Raw genomic sequence first — 16,095 nt, forward strand, 5'->3', positions numbered from 1 at the left:
GGTTTCATTCATATTCTATTATTTTATCACCTTATTCTTTCCTTTTTAAAACTTCAACAATTTGGCCAGGGCCTGAATTTTAAGCTTTGTTTTATTTTCTTCTGTTTTGCCATTTTGGGAGTTGTTTGTCTGAATAAGGCACACATTTTAAGAATACTAAACAAATCAGCCACCAACTCCCATTGAACAGGTTTTGCACATCCAGTAAGCCTTGATTTTGATTTTACAAATGTGAAAATTCCTCTAGATAGGATAAAATTTTAAAGAACCAGGCCTGGAAAAGAAACCCCCATACCTCAACGTCCCTTTCAAATGGTTATAACCCTTCACAAGATTTTTGAAAAATGCCCTAGAGTTTGGCTTCTTCTGTTCTGCAATTTCTTTATAGGTTGTTCAAGAGTCTGTAATTCAAGTCAATAAATATTTCTTGTCCAACTCTTATGATTTGAAGGCCCTCTGCTGTGAGATTCCAGAGAAAGCAAGACAAGCTCTAGGAGCGTGTAATCTATATTTCTGCAAGAAAATAAATGACTCAAAATAAATGTAAAATATAGTCGAATCAGGAAAAAACAAAATGCTTGAGTCACACATCAACCCACCTTTGTCTGCCTTCCATTCGTATTTCTCCAACGAGAGCACCTGGCTCTTAGGGAGGTCATCATCTGCAAACCTGTTGGCAATTCTAATGGATATTTTTATGTTCACATTCTCAAAAAGCAGTGAACCCTGAAGGTCGCTGAAGGTCACCGTCCCCCTTTGAGACACTCTCACTAAACCATTTCCAGGATACCAGGTTCTTACATTCTTCCCACTTCTCTGGACAATACGTTTCTGTCTTCTTTGCTAGGTCCTTTCTCCCATCTGACCTCCAAATGTTGGAGTGGCATAGAACTTGGCTCCAGACCCTTTTCTATTTCTAGGTGACCTGATGTGGTCAGATTATTAAAACCTATATGCATTTGCGTATGATTCCAAATTTCTATCTATAGCCTCTGACGTCATTGAGCTGTAGACTGCTTTGTTATAATTGTCACAGGACATGTAGTCAAAATAGTTTACCAACTGTTTTTTATTTCTTTCCTTTCAAATCTGTTCTTCCGCTCATCTTCTCTACCTTAGCAAATATAACACTGTTACTCAAGTAGAAACGGAGAGGTCATCTTGGTGCTTCCCTTTCTCTCCTCACTTCAGGGTCTAACTCACTAACTCACTGGAGGCCAAGGGCCAATCATCTTCTTGAGCAGTTGCCAGTCTTCCAATTCTCTTGTCCCCATGATTCTGGACATTGTTGTAGTTCCCTATGGCGGTGTAAGTATCACCCCAAAACTTAGCAACTTAAGACAACATATGCTTATTATCCCAATTTCATACTGGTTAGGGGGGACCTGGGTAGTCTGTCTCACGGTTCTGGTTCTGGCCAGCAGCTACGGCCATCTGAACGTCTAACTGGAGTTGGCAGACGTGCATCCACGGCAGCTCACTCACAGCCCATTGGCAGGAAACCTCAAATCCTTAGTGTCTGTAGAGAGAAGGCCTCGGTTTCTTACCATGTGGGCCTTTCATAGGGCTCCCTGTCTTCCCAACATCCTAACACGCCAGCTGCCGTTCCCAGAGTGAAGTATTCAAGAGAGTAAGAGAAAACAAGGACGAAAATGTAATGCCTTTTATGACTTAGTCTCAGAAGTTACTTTCCATACTATTATTTTCTTCATATTCTTATTTATTTATTTATTTTTATTTTTTTCTTCATATTCTATTCGTTAGAAACAAATCACTATTATTATTTCAAATGGTTATAACCCTTCAAAAAAAAAAATAACCCTTCACAGGATTTTTGAAAAATGCCCTAGAGTTTGGCTTCTTCTGTTCTGCAATTTCTTTATAGGTTGTTCAAGAGTCTGTAATTCAAGTCAATAAATATTTCCGTACTATTATTTTCTTCATATTCTATTTGTTAGAAACAAATCACTAAGGGCAGCCCACATTCAACAGCAGAGTAGACTCCACTTCTTAAAGGGAGGAATATCAAGAAATAGGGAAGTATTTTAAAACTACCACTGTCTTCCTTTGTCCAGAATACGGGGCCTTTACCTAAATCAGCTCCATCACCGTTGTGACCTGCGGTAAAGTGGAACGAAAGGATTGAGCAGATGAGTAAATTCAAGAATTGTGAGTTTGTGTAGATACTGACAGAGAGAATAGCATCAAAAAAAGTTTAGGTGGAAACGTCTAATGCTAACAAGAAAGATTGAAGGAGATTCAGAGGTTCTAGGGCTTTTTTCAACGAGAAGAAATGACCTAAAAGCATAGACTCCGGTGACAAATTACTTCCAGAGAGGAAAGCTTCCCAAGAGCGGTATGAACATAGCAGCAGAGAAGAAAATGAAAAGTACTTCTTTTCAAGAAAATGGCAAAAGGAGGCCCGCTAATTGAAAGCAATCTCAGGAAAAGTTAGGTTTCACTTAGGCAAGGAGGTAGAGAATTGACAGGAAAGTGAATCATAATCTGGATGTATCGATCGGCTCAAGCTGCCCTAACAGTATCGGAGGCAAGGTGACTTAACAAAACAACAGGCATCTATTTCCTTAGAGCCCGATAGCAAGGTGCCAGCAGGGTTGCTTTCTGGCACAACCTGTCCTCCTGGCTGGCAGATGGCTTCCTTCTTTCTGTATCCTCACATGGCCTTTCTCATATGTGTGCTCCTTCCTAGTAGGTTTCCCCTTCTTATAAGGACACCAGTCTATATGGAGTCATTTCCTTATGGCCTCATTTAACTTTACCTCCGCAAAGGCCTTGTCTTCCAATGCAGTCACACGGGCAGTTGGGGGTATCAGCATATGCATCTGGGAGGCAAAGGGGAGACATAATTCAGTCGACAGCACTAAATTAGCTAACTTACAGTAAAAACAGATTGTGGGGTTCATGGCACCAGGTGAAAGAAGAGAAGAGCATCATGGCCCCGGCTGTTGTAGGCGGAGGAAAGACGACAGGCGTTAGGAGGGTGGGAACATGGAGTGGGGAAAGAGATCTGAAAGGAAGGACACAGCATCAGATTCAGGATGGAGCAGCTGAGGAACCATGGGGTCTTGGTCTACAAGCAAGAAAAAATTGCAGGCCGTGCAATGAGATGGAGAAGACTGCGTGTTGAGTGAGTTTTAGGAGAAGTCAGAAATTAGGAGTCACCAGACGTTCAAGTCATGGATTAAGAAAGCAGCTTCAAATGAATGCCAAATTATTAGCCTTCCCAGAGTACCATATGCCTGTCTGACCCCCCGAAGGGCAATTTTTGGCGTACAGCAATGACCTTCAACACCAAGAAGAAGAGGCGGCCTGTGGTAGGTGTGTGTTATCAACAGGCTGAAGGGGGAGTCGAAGCAGAATAAGCAGTGAGTTCTCATTTCACGCACTAAATCACCCAAAATACTTCATTCAGTACATAATCATTGACAATGTTGGTGGTAAATTCAATAAAACAGTTCCTGTTCTTAATTTTCTTATTATACATTTTGGAGCAGAACATGCATATGGACCAGAGATGAGACATATCCTTTCACAGTTTATCATGAACATGTTTAGGCAGGTAAGAAGCAGAGGGGAAAAATGAAATGCAAAGGCAAGACCGGTCAAGTATGCCCATATTTCCTTAGCTTGCCAATATGTTAATTATCACAATCAATTATTATTTTTCCCCAACAAACGATTCATGACAATTTGGATGAATGCTGAACCTTAACAACAAGAGACTAGGTAATTTTCACTTTCTTGGTGTTACAAAAATGATTTCATAAACTGTAAGTGCCTAAAATGACTTCTTAAACAAAAAGAGGAACACAATAAAAAAAACCCTTCCCATCCAGTTTGAAATTTTCATTGTTTCTGAAACTAGACTGATCTCCAGATAAATACTCAGAAGCAAAATCGATAGATATGTTGCTTAATTTCTATTAAACTCGATTTCAAAATACCTTTTATTAGCTCCTTTATTCCGTTACTACACTACTCTAAGATGCTATGAAATGCAATCTCTTATTAGATTCTAAAAGATTCTAAAGCCAAAAAGAACCAAATTTTGGATGGACAATATCACTTCCCCATAATTCCTTTCAACTTCCATGATGCAGCTTCATGCTGTGGATATGATTATTTTAATAAGATGTCCCAATTTTTCTTTTTTTTTTTTTTTTTGGTCCCAATTTTTCTGAAATAATTATGACATTTCACTTCCAGGGGAAAAAAGCTTTAGTATACTAAATTCTGCTGATCAAGAAGTATATTACGTATTCCATGTAATTGTAGTAAGAAGACCAAATAATTTTTTCTCTAAATCATACATATTATAGAGATGACGTTTTTAATTTTTTTACTACTGGTATTATTAGGAGATACTTTAAAGCTTCTTCCATTGAATTTTTGCTCTGCTGTTGTCAGTGGTGCCAACAGGATGGATGATTTCAAAAGTAGACTTTGGAGTGACAAAGGAATTATATTCAAAAATACTATTTATTCCTGTGACAGTGTATATTATTGGCTTTTAACTTTGAACTCAACTAATCAAAAAATGTTCTCCTTTTTTTTTTAATTTTGAAGTTTCACACTTGAATATTGTGGACTTAACTCTCCACTAAAATATGCCTTTTACAACTTTAGGTGAAGATATTTTGTGTATGTTATTTAGGTTGTGTATACACTACACTTCATATCCATGGTATGTGGCATAGCACCAACAAATACTATACAAAAATTATGTAAAATTTATTAAACTGTGAGTGTATTTGCCCATATAACATAGACAATTAGACAGGTGGAAAGAGAAAACAGTGAAGTTCTTTATTATTTGAGCATCATTAATTTGATTTTCTTATAAGCTAATATTTAGTTGACAAAAACAGAAATACAAAATTAAATTAAAATTACATATAATTATTAGTCTTTGAAAAAATAATTTTAATTTTAAACAGTAACAGTCAACAACTATTGGTTCAGTTTTTCAAAAGACCCCAACAGCAATGAGAATGTAGTAATTCAACATACTGGGGTGACTCAGGTGAAGTCCTATCTTGATCTAATTCTAACAACACTTTTGAAATTAATAAATGTGATTTTTACCTAGAGTTAAATATTTGTAGTTTTTATAAATATTATAATTGTAATATTATAAATATTTATATTATCAATTATTAGTTTGTAAAATTTTAATTTTTTAATGCTCATTAAAGCATTTGATATGATCAGGATTTCCTTTCTTAAGTAAAATTACATTCATATTTTCAATTTACTACAATCCTATTTGTACCAACAAAGAAAAATATGAAATATATCAAAACTTTATCTTGAAATATTTAATATCAAATATCTATGAAAAGTAAGGCCTTATTCTTCATTTATAGAAATATCGTAATAATTCAAAAGACCTAACTGTGTGATAGTAATATTTCCATTTCAGCCTTCTTTATTATTTTTTTTATTTCATCAACATTTGCTTGGCACTATTTTTTATGGTTAGCCAATGTATAAAGTGTCACAATAAAATTTGTTCTCTGCATCACTAAATTCTGCTACAAAATTTTGTTGTTATACAAATCTAATACAGTTAAGATTAATATTTTCCTACAAAAACAAAGCTTGAACTATAATGTCCTCCTCATAACATTGGAAGTAATAGTAAGGGTTTTTTTCCGCCAATGGAGCAAAATTACTTATAAATTTGGATTATGTGGTTGTCAAAACCTATGAATAAATTAAAATTTCTTAGGTAATTTAAGTCTTTGGGCTATAATTGCTACTCAGTTGAAATAATTCATTTGCATATAGAAATGAAAGATTTGGATAATAACCAAATCAAATAACTCACTTCAATTAATTTTACTAAAATTAATGACACTTTATTACTATTAAAATGATGTAGTTATATTACATGGATCTGACTTTAAGCCACGTGTTCTTTCTCCTTAAGTTTTCACCATTTAATAAATGAAATTAAAATATTAATTTTAATAAATCCAATATGTTGAGAAACTGGAATTGATCTATGTATTCCTGTTTTTACTAGTTAATTGTAAATAGATAAAGATTTTCAAATTTAACAGAGTATGGTTTAAAAGTGATATTATTATCTTCAATATACCAAATAAAGGTATTCTAATTGTTCTTTTATCTATTACTAATTAATAGCAAAGGGAATTTTAGACCTGTAAAAATCTTTAACATCATTTTGTTTAATCTCTGCAATTTATGGATGATAAGCTTAAGAAGTTGGGTCCTATGTCTATAGTCACCTAGATAGTTTGTGGCAAAGTCTCTAAACCACTGTGGTATTCATATGCAGTTCTATTTAAATTTTTACAACAAATAAGCAGATAAATTACAAAATATTATAGTATATTAAATCTTATTCAAGAAATTCATTATACATGCATTCAACTAACACTTACTGAACACCTGCCATATGTAAAACCCATGATAGACCAGCAAACATGACAAATATAAACAGAATCCTAAGGGAATGGAGAGACAAAAAAAGATGAATTCTTTCCAAAGGATATGGAAAGTCTTCATTAAAGAGGAGATATTGGACTCAACTTACCCCGTTAGAAAGCCCTCTATGACTCTCTGCATGACTAGTTGTGTTAGAAGAATCATATCCCAAACCTACTAAGGCAGCACTGAAAACAGATTCCACCCTTTAACTGTTCTTTGTATAAAAGGATCTGAAAAATCGCCAGTAGAGAGAATGTGTTCAAGAGCAGTGGCTTCTCCCTTCCTGGCTTCCCATACAATATTACCAATTTGTCACTGTCTCGCCCATCCTCCCTGCCCCACTCCTGGCAAACTGTAAGCTCTTTTACAGCAGAGAAAATAATTTGTTCATTATGTTCTTGATCTTAATGATATGGAGGACCCCCTATTGGGGGGTGTTATTACACTTCTGTTGAGCTAAAATCAACTGGATCCAATGGAGTGATTGTGGATTTACCTCTTAAGCAAAGGAGGTGGGAAAATGACTTCTCAGGAAAGGAAAAACATGTAAAAGGCAGAGTCTGGGGTAGAGTTTGGCAAAATCTTCACACCTGGAGGTGTGGGTAGACCATGGTATGGAAAGGGGGGCATGCTGCTTATAGAGTAAATGATGAGTGATGAATTGGATCTAAATTGGGAATGTCTTTAGATGCCATAATCACACTGTGACATTCTTTGTTCACCACAGATATCCCAGGGATGTTTTAAGCATAGTAATGATGCAATCAGTCTTTATTTTTGAATTTTATGAAGTTTAATTAATGAGAAGGAAGGACTTCTGGAAGAAATGACTAAATAGTCATTCCAATGGACTAAATGAGAGAAGATGAAAGCATATGTTAAAGCCATAAGTATGGAGAAAGAAAACACAGTCCAGGTATATTTCCAAAGTAAAACAGGAATTTGTGGATATATTTTGTTAAGAATTATTTAATGAGGGAGGTGCCTGGGTGGTATAGCCCGTTGACCATCACCTCTTGGTTTCGGCTGAAGTTTGATCTCAGGGTTGTGAGACTGAGCCCCCAGTTGGGCTCTGCACTTGCCATGGAGTCTCCTTGGGGTTGTCTCTCCCTCTTCCCTTTTCCCCATTCTCTCTCTAAAATAAATAAATAAATAAATTTTTTAAAAGAGAATTATTTAATGAAGTCAATAATTTGTAAAAAAAAAAAATAATAATTCAAAAAAGCAGAAGTTAGAACTGACAAGAGGTGAAGCCATACAGACAAATTAAGTGTGCCTTATTCCTATGGGAATGAAATAGTGACAAAAAAAATTGTATTTGTACTGACAAGTTTGGTTGGAACTGGTTAAAGGAAGTTTAAGGAAGGAAAACAGTTTAAAGAAAGGTCTCTTCGCCTTTGCTTGGTTTTGCTCTTCTTTAGAAGACATTCTGAGTATATTCAGAGGCAAAAGGAAAGACTGTGGAAAGAGCTTGAATATGCAGGAGTAACTTGCCTGGGACAATTTCCTAACAGGGAATTAAAATTAAAGAATCACTGAAACCTGTCAAAAGAATTAAAATATAGCTTTAATTGTATGCAATCTATAAATTAAACTAATTTTCATCTCAGGCTTAGTATATGGTTGCCATTGAATGACTGCAGTGGCTGAAGATTTCATCATACAGTATGAGTGTTGCTCAGTGACTACCATGAGCAAGTCTCAGGGGTTCACAGAAGTCTTAACTTTAGCTCTTCCCATCTAAGCATAACTGGAATGGGCTCAATTAATCATCCTTTATTACCAAACACTTAAAAGGAGGAAGAGAAGTCCCTTCACTGGGTATGTCAAGAAAAGGAAAGCATGCCCTCCCATACCTTCCGCCTCTGGGTAGAAGCTTCTTGCAGATCTAAATGCACTGGCTTTGGGCATAAATAAAGCTTCAAGCCAATAAGGAGTTAATACCTCCTTTATGCCTCATCTCCCTGTCTACGTCTTTCCTACTCAGGGGGAGCCAGGAGGGCAAGCCTGGGTCTCAGGAGGCCAATTTCTGAGGCTGTGAAGTCAAGTTCAGTAGCCCCATCATTCGTCAAGAAAACAGTAATAAGCTGGATCTAACTGACTTCTCCGTGACAAATTTCATGAGAGATGGGAGATCTCTCTCTCTGGCTTCTTCACTCATGGAGAGAAATGTAGCTTTTAATAATCACAAGCTAAACTGTATGAACTGACTTAAGAAAATGTACTGACTCAATAAAATATTAATAAATAAGAATATTCTGCTTAGTACAAAAATATTGTTATGACTCATTTTGAGGCAATCCACAGTCACTCTTTAACTCTTATAATATTAAAAATTGCAAAGGCAAATTATTTCAAGGAGAATTAAATATTTTCAGAGGAAAATTCCCACAGTCTGTCACCTACAATGCCATTGTTATCTCAGTCCTCAAGGTGAGAGACTCACAAATAGACCTTTAAAAAAAAATCTTTACATATTCTTAAATTCATCCTATAAGAAGATAATATATAAAGGTGTAAATGCACTTATAATACATTTAACTTATACGTACCCTCCATCAGATATATATGTATTAATTTAATACAAAAGAAATAACTTTATAAATTATAAATATTGATTAACACAGCATTTGTGGGAAATAAATGAAGAGTTTAAATATCTTGAAAAAGTAATTTTTTTCAGGCCAAGGCAATAAATGTACCCAGAGGACATATACATGCAGAGGCAGAAAATTACATATTAAAAATACATGCTTTATAATTAATTGTCTATTTTCTTAGCAAAAATATGTCCTTTCTTAGACATATTTTTCATATGAATTCTTATATTTATTTTGCTAAGCTTTTTATTTTCTTCTTCCTCATTGTTTTCCTGTGGCTATTTACATTATCATGGTCTAGTAGAAAGTAATTTTTACAGAACTAGGATTGAATGATACCTTCACCATTTACTATCTGTGTTAACTCTCGGCAATTTACTCGGGCTATATCTGTGTCCCACCCTAACGATGGAGATAATAGGATTCCTTATCTAGTTGCTGGTTGATCCTCCCAATGAGGTGATCTACGTAAAAAGTGTATAATGCCAGGGTCTCCTCTAGTATGAGAGGCATCTTGGAAGCAATTTAAAGATTTGCTCTGATAGACTAATTTGTAAAAATGCCCCCAAGCTTCACCAGGTCTCATGGTTTGTGGGACTGAGAAAGGAGATTTAGATCCCCCATTTCCACCTTGCGTCGGGAGCCATTGCATCCTGCACAACCTGCAAAACCTACATCACAGCCCCACACACGTACTAACAAGGAACTCAATAAATATTACGTGTCATCTCCCACTCTTAGACATACCAGGGTTATAAATTAAAAAAAAAAAAACTATTCTAAAAATCCCAGTACACGTTTTTTTCATAAATTTACTCTTTTTTCCGTATAAACAATTCAGTAAGAAACCCACCCCAGTCTTTGTTATCTTAAGTGGTTTGGTTCATCACTTATCCCTACTGAGAATTATCCTACGTACCTTATGCATATTCTTTTTTTTTAATTTATTTTTTATTGGTGTTCAATTTACTAACATACAGAATAACCCCCAGTGCCCGTCACCCATTCACTCCCACCCCCCGCCCTCCTCCCCTTCCACCACCCCTAGTTCGTTTCCCAGAGTTAGCAGCCTTTACGTTCTGTCTCCCTTTCTGATATTTCCCACACATTTCTTCTCCCTTCCCTTATATTCCCTTTCACTATTATTTATATTCCCCAAATGAATGAGAACATATAATGTTTGTCCTTCTCCGACTGACTTACTTCACTCAGCATAATACCCTCCAGTTCCATCCACGTTGAAGCAAATGGTGGGTATTTGTCATTTCTAATAGCTGAGTAATATTCCATTGTATACATAAACCACATCTTCTTTATCCATTCATCTTTCGATGGACACCGAGGCTTCTTCCACAGTTTGGCTATCGTGGCCATTGCTGCTATAAACATCGGGGTGCAGGTGTCCCGGCGTTTCACTGCATCTGTATCTTTGGGGTAAATCCCCAACAGTGCAATTGCTGGGTCGTGAGAATGGGGCATATTAACAAGGCAGGAAACAACAAATTTTGGAGAGGATGAGGAGAAAAGGGAACCCTCTTACACTGTTGGTGGGAATGTGAACTGGTGCAGCCACTCTGGAAAACCTTATGCATATTATCTAAATTTTTGAAGGAACAGAAAATTTCAAAAACAGAAATTTTTGAAGGAACAGAAACAGAAAACAGAAAATTACTCTTACTATACAACTCTTTTGTGATTCAGCAGACACTTCAGAATAATTCCTCAGGGCTATCATCGTGAAGAACAATTAACTCTCCACACAAATGTGAGTTAGTTAAGGGGTTGGATGATAGAAGGCCAGATACAGAGATTCTGTTTATATAACTGTCTTGATGGAAAAGCTCAAATAGCTGTATTCTTTAATATAATGTTGATTCGATACATGCAACTTTGCTAATATGGAATTAATAGGTCATGGAGCCAGTTGCAAAGTTACATATTGTCCTTCTGTCGATGCCTTTGTCGCCCAGCTGTTCAGAGCTGTCACTAAACATAATATAATCAAAAGGGAGAATTAAAGTGACCTTAACATTTGTGGACATTGTTGGAAGAAAAGCATGATGTATAATTTTATTCGATTTAAAAGATTTTAAATGATGTTAATCAGTGATAAGTAGATCCAACATAGGTCATTCAAACTGATGTTTAAGGAAATTAAAAGATACGATGGTAAAAGGAAAGGAATTCATTCTTTTGCAATTACAAAAAAAAAAAAAGGCACTTCAAAAATGTGTCTGAGATCCTTTGGGAAGTTCTGTTATTTAAATATGTGCATTACAGATGCTTAAACCTTCTATACAGCTGAAGTCTTGATAAGAGATAATATCTGGGAAACTCAAAAGTCTGAAATGTTAGGATATTTTGAAGGGAAACTCAATAGAAAAAATAAATTAATTCCTATATACAAATACAAATAACATACACAAATAACCATTTCATGGTTAGCTTTTCAGGAATCCTTCCAGAGAACTCAAAAATTTCTCTGGAATTTGCCCGAGAGCGCCTGGGGATGACAACTTTAACTTGCAATCGTCTTTCTCTTGTCACTTTAAATCAGGCCTTTAATGCTACATCACTAAAGTTTCTGAACTGAAGATCTTGAAATGGCTTTGATCTGACATGATTTTAAGACACAAATCTGTCAAAATTGCCAAATAAATACGACTTGCGGACTATTGGGGGATTTAGACTCTCTCAATAAAACAATTTCCATCAAAGTAGGCGGAATGGTGCCCGTCCAAAGGTTTGGAAGTACATCTCTCATTACAAAAATGTCTATTTATGTCATAGAAAAACATATATCATATAAATTGCAGCAACTGAACTGAGAATTGTAAAGCTCATTCCCTGGCTTCATGATTCTGCACCTGTCGTTTATCTGTGCAGACCTGATATTCTATACTCGAAAAAGAGCTACTGTCATTTCTTCAATTATTCAATCTAAGCATATAAGACTCCCTGGCCCTCCAAGCTGCTCATAAACAAATGTCACCACACAGCAATAACAACAATAATATTGGTGTTTTAAAAATAAACATAATTCTAAAATAAATTCTTGGCTGAATATATTCTGCTGACAAGAACTTTTTATTATAAGTAGGAAATACACTTAAAAAGCTGTCAAAACTCAAAGTAGTATCTCTGTGCGAACTGCTGGAACTCATTTTCTTTGTAATTTTGTGCGTCTTCTCACTTCTTTAGGTAGGTAAAGTTTTCAAAAAAGTGAACTTAGGAAAGAACCCAATAGAGGGGCATCAACACGTTTAATAAAAACTTTCTATAGTTGCAATGTTACATCGTTTCTGATAGATACAGATGATCTTATTTTGAACATTTTTTTTTTTGTTTTCCTTGCTTAAAAACTCTGCAGAACTAGCAAAGTTGTACCTAAATTCGGAGAGTGTGAATTATTCATCTAAACTATGTGCAATTAAGATATCGGTTTAGAGTAGAAAGAATATAAAACTCCCAAAGTACAGAGATAGCTGGTTTTCTAACACCTTATTGAATAAACCATAGAAATGATTTAAAATTCCAGAGGGCATATACATTTATGGGCTCCCTATATCTAGGTGGTAATTATTCTTAAGATATCGCTATGTCTCTCAATTTATGATTTCTTGACTCAGTGAATCCGGATAAACTAGATATACTTAGCCTGGGTAAAGTTGTCACTTTGTACTGAAGTTCTTCCTAAATATTCTGGAAAATCAACCTCTCCCTACATCAGTTTCACATATAGTAGGAATGGATCATCCATTTTCCACTATAGCTCTTCAAGTTGTCTGCCTCTGAAATCATAAGCATCTTCAGAGGAAGGATGATGTCAGAAAAAGAATCATCAACAAAAAATAGATTCAGAGTTTAAAATGGTGGTTTGATCTTAGGATTCTTGTAATAATCTATCGAAATATGTAAAAAAAATCCATTACAATTGGTTATATGAAAAATTAGGCAGTAAATCAACAAGCTGGGAAAGAAAATCTAACCAAGGCTGACTCACAAGTATTTTTTTGGCTGTTTGGGTAAAGTTGATGTTGAAATTGTACACAACATATCAGTGGCCTGTTTCCGGGGTAGGAAGTGTATAAGAATCCCATAAACAGATTTGAGGCCAACGCAGGGAGGAGGGGAGGCAGGGAGGGTCTGATATCCAAATTTTATGAAGTTCTGGCTAACTTGATCAAGTCCACTTTCTTTGCCCTTCTGAAAATTGTGCATCAAATTAAGTTGCCTCAAGGCAATAACTGTATTAACCCTTATAATTTCAGCCTTATTTACAATTTTGGTCCCAGTCTATCATGGAAGTTCTGGTCTCTTGGGTCCTACATGTAATTCTGGATTTAGAGATGATTGTGGAGACCACTTTCAAGTTTAAAATCATAAGCGTGGCCTAAGAACTGAGCTTTGCTCAGTTTTTATTCATTTCATAAATGTTAATTATACACCTATCGTGTTCCAAACATCAGGCATGAAATGCTAACACTACAAAGATGTAGTTTATATATCCCCTGCCCTCAAAGAGATTGAAGTGTTAAACGAGAGAGACAGGTAAATTCATACTTAGTATGATGGCGTAATGAGTGTTATGTTAGAGAAACAGCGGAAGCACAGAAGGAGGGCACATCTAACTGGGGAGGATAGTGAAGGTCTCCGTTAAATCCAGATCCAGATTCCTAAAGGAGGGAAAGCTGTTCCTGGATCAAGGGAAAGAAGAAGGGATAAAACATTAAAGAGCAAAAAAAAAAAAAAAAAAAATTAAAGAGCAAGATGTGTTGTGTTGTTGGATGAAAGTTTCACATGGAAAAGTAGAAGAATGTGAATCTAGAAAGATTAGACAGAAAGAAATCATTTAAGGAATCTGAATGTTAATCTATGAACTTTGAAATTTAATCCCAAAACAACACTGAAGATCCATACAAGAGACAGACTCAGCTCTATACTGTAGAACTCTATTAAAATGTGAAATAGCCACGTCATGATTTTTTGCGCGTTTTTCGTCTTGTTTTATTCATTTATCCCAACCCACATCCTTTTAAACCAACATCGGTGGCTAAACTTTGCTCTAGTCAGGAGATGTCATGATTCTTCGTCCCATTATCCCTTCAACAGAAAGCACCCCTTCAGGATCTGTAAGAACCTCCTTAATCTCTTTGGAGAAAAGTTAAATATCTTCAAACATTAAATCCACTTCTCAGGAGAGCAAAACATAAAAGTGCTACAGCACACAAACCTTCTAAACTGAAGACTGAAAAAGAATGAGGGGAACCCTCTGTAAAAGAAGACCATACAACCAGTCTTGAAGTCTTGAATCTGTTGGGGCTGCGCGGAGGTGGCTGACAGCCACGGTGTATTGCTGATTTCTGAATTAAGTGTTGAAACTTCTGACTTTAAAGTTTTAGAAAATAAATGCAATTATACTTATATTCATGTTCTGAACTAAAGAACCTGTATCCCAATACACGTGCTAGCTCCTCAATAAGGCAAAGTATAGAATCTTTTTCAACATCCTTCTACAAGCCTCCTTTAGAATGGACTTGAATAATTAATTACTAGCTATTTAAGCCTGCCTGAACAAAGATAATCTTTCTAGTTAACATTTGCAAATTATCATTAAAAACAATGGCAGTTTTCTAATGATCAAACTGCTGGTTTAAAAAGCTTTGAGATGAACGTGCTGTAATAAGGCCTGATGTACATTTAAACAATTTGGCTCCTACCTATGTAGAAGACATGAGAATATCTAAATGTATAACCGATGCCAGAAATTCTTCTTGATACAGAGATCTAGAATAGTGTCAAGGTCTCTTTATATGCTCAGAGTTTTCAATTAATTTATCCTTCTGTATAATAAATGGTGATATTATCATTAGGTATTGCCAATAAGATTTTTAATTTAGGTTATGATTAACCTGTAGAATGTAAGATGCTTGATGCTCACTCATTTTAATAACCCCAAAGCACATTACTGTATTTTCAGCAGAAAAGTCGTTGACTTGCTCTGTTTATTTTAATATCTTATTTTCCAGTTACATGTATCTAGTTCTTTCTACCTATGAAAATATACTATAAGCATTATTGATTAGGTTTTAATAAAGCTTAAGAAGAAGGGTTTTTTCTGTCTGGAAATATCTCTAATTTAATAGACTCAATGGGGAAAACATACATCAGTTTATACAATTTTAGTTTCATCAACTTTTAATAATAGATTCATTATGTCACTAATATACCAAGTCATTGCTAGAGCTAGTTTCATTACTATGTGCTGAGGGGGCGGGGGGGCAGGAAATCACTTTTGGCATCATTATTTAAACAAGGATACAATCATACATTTTCAGTATGGTAAACCCCATTAAAATCACTAATTTTCTTTTTTTTTTTTAAATCACTAATTTTCTAAGACTTAATAAATGCTTACTTTTATGGATCTGAATGACTCATACAAATAATTACTTTCCACACATGGTCATTTTGGTAATATTTTATCACACGCTGTCTAAGCAAATTTAAATGTGTTTTCTAATGGGATATTCCAAGGCTCCTGGTAACTATAATTGAGAAAACAAGGTGAGGTTCCTGATGCAAACCAACTTCTTGGCATTACTCATTTGTTCTTTTTGTTCAGTCCATGATAATTTTAAAGGACAAAAATGTCCTCTCTTCTAAAGGATTCTAAGATATACCTTAATTTGTAACCATGCATCTGTCAACATTCTTAAAATAAAAACCTTAACTGGGCAGCCTGGGTGGCTCAGGGGTTTAGTGCTGCCTTCAGCCCAGGGCCTGACCCTGGGGTCCTGGGATCGAGTCCCACGTCGGGCTCCCTGCATGGGGCCTGCTTCTCCCTCTGCCTGTGTCTCTGCCTCTCTCTCTCTCTCTCTCTCTCTGTGTGTCTCTCATGAATAAATGAATAAAATATTTTAAAATGAATGAATGAATGAATGAATGAATGAATGAATAAATAAATACAGTAACCATTAGAATCTTAGCAGGGAGTTCAGGTAATTCAGGACCAAAG

The 16,095-nt window shown here is 35.6% G+C and overlaps 1 protein-coding gene and 1 long non-coding RNA gene across 15 annotated transcripts in view; both read right to left on the minus strand.

Moving 5' to 3' along the window:
* The window catches only part of KCNC2 (potassium voltage-gated channel subfamily C member 2), a 228,889-nt gene that overhangs the window by 73,651 nt on the left and 139,143 nt on the right, over positions 1-16,095 (minus strand). The window lies entirely within an intron of this gene.
* The window catches only part of LOC140642571 (uncharacterized), a 41,966-nt gene continuing 27,723 nt past the window's right edge, over positions 1,853-16,095 (minus strand). The window contains exons 2-3 of the long non-coding RNA XR_012039009.1: positions 2,781-2,843; positions 1,853-2,118 (exon numbers count right to left, since the gene is read on the minus strand). This is a non-coding gene — a long non-coding RNA (uncharacterized lncRNA). The remainder of the gene's footprint in view (positions 2,119-2,780; positions 2,844-16,095) is intronic.

Source organism: Canis lupus, chromosome 11 (assembly GCF_048164855.1).
Source record: "Canis lupus baileyi chromosome 11, mCanLup2.hap1, whole genome shotgun sequence".
NCBI lineage: Eukaryota > Metazoa > Chordata > Mammalia > Carnivora > Canidae > Canis > Canis lupus.